Raw genomic sequence first — 1086 nt, 5'->3', positions numbered from 1 at the left:
GGAATATAGGGATTTGGTAGGTTTCCATTCTAAAGGCTTTTTAATAAATATGGCAACATTTTGTGACGTTTCATCGTTGCTGACGCGTAGTGAAGTGTTTTGAGAGTCATGTGAAGGCAACAGAACTTACGTAACACATACGTTTTTTTATAGTTTTTCATTTCTTGATGTGTCCTTAATGTGTCGGAATATACCGAGTTTACCCTATAAGTAGACCAGTAAAGTATCATGGATACCAGCATTATCATACTTAAGAAATCTTGAGTAAATGAGGAAAATTAAAAATGAACTGATTCTAAAGAAGCTCTGGTTTGCCACTATGGGACTCAGTCTCAAAATAGAACTTGAGGAAGAGTCTAAAAAAACTCTGCATCTGCTTTGCCACTATATCAGATAAAATGATCACTGTAGAGTAGGCCTACGTACTTAGTTGTGTAGAGAAAAATGAAAATCAATAAAACCAATACATTCTCTAATCTCACTGTGTCACAGTCAGTCAGTCACGCCTGCTATTTTCAAAGCAGCCCCTAAAATAATTGTAATTATGCGTGACTGTTCTAAAACTAAGATTAATTTCCCCCAAAAAAATCAGTGAGTGAGAATTTGAGAAAAGCGCAAAGACGTATACCTACTCAGTCGTACTCGTACAGGGCCACGCTTCACTCTTCAGGCCTTCAGCCCATGAGCCCAGGGCTTAGCTTCTTTTGGCCAAATCATGAAATGATCTGCCATCTGGAAACGAGTTTCTGAAAAATTTACTTTTATCAAACATGAAAAACGCGATTATAATTATTATTACAAAATTAAAGCAAAAGATTAAAAGAGTACAAATGTACAATTTCTTGCTTTTAACAAACGACTCACTGACTCAGTCACTCAGTTCTTTTCTTATTTATTCTTATAGGAGCACTGGAAACTAGTCCATAAAGCCCCTTGCCTAAACTGGGTTTAGTTTGTACCTAACTGCTTTAACAGCTCTGAAAACAAAAACCTGAAACAGAGAGAAAACACACACACGGAAAAAAGAAAAAAAAATAAAAAAAAAATAAATAAAAAATAAAAATAAATAATAATAATAAAATAATA

The 1086-nt window shown here is 34.3% G+C and overlaps 1 protein-coding gene across 1 annotated transcript in view; it reads right to left on the bottom strand.

Annotated features, from left to right (window-relative positions):
- Positions 1–713, bottom strand: part of LOC108667550 (phosphorylated adapter RNA export protein) — a 17458-nt gene extending 16745 nt beyond the window's left edge. Inside the window, exon 1 of the mRNA XM_018154592.2 lies at positions 633–713. The gene's annotated coding sequence lies outside the window, so the exon portion shown is untranslated. The remainder of the gene's footprint in view (positions 1–632) is intronic.
- Positions 714–1086: the final 373 nt, after the last annotated feature.

Source organism: Hyalella azteca, unplaced genomic scaffold (assembly GCF_000764305.2).
Source record: "Hyalella azteca isolate HAZT.00-mixed unplaced genomic scaffold, Hazt_2.0.2 contig12524, whole genome shotgun sequence".
NCBI classification, from domain to species: Eukaryota; Metazoa; Arthropoda; class Malacostraca; order Amphipoda; family Hyalellidae; genus Hyalella; species Hyalella azteca.
Note: the sequence above shows the minus strand (reverse complement) of the source record. Positions and strands in the feature narration are given on the sequence as shown.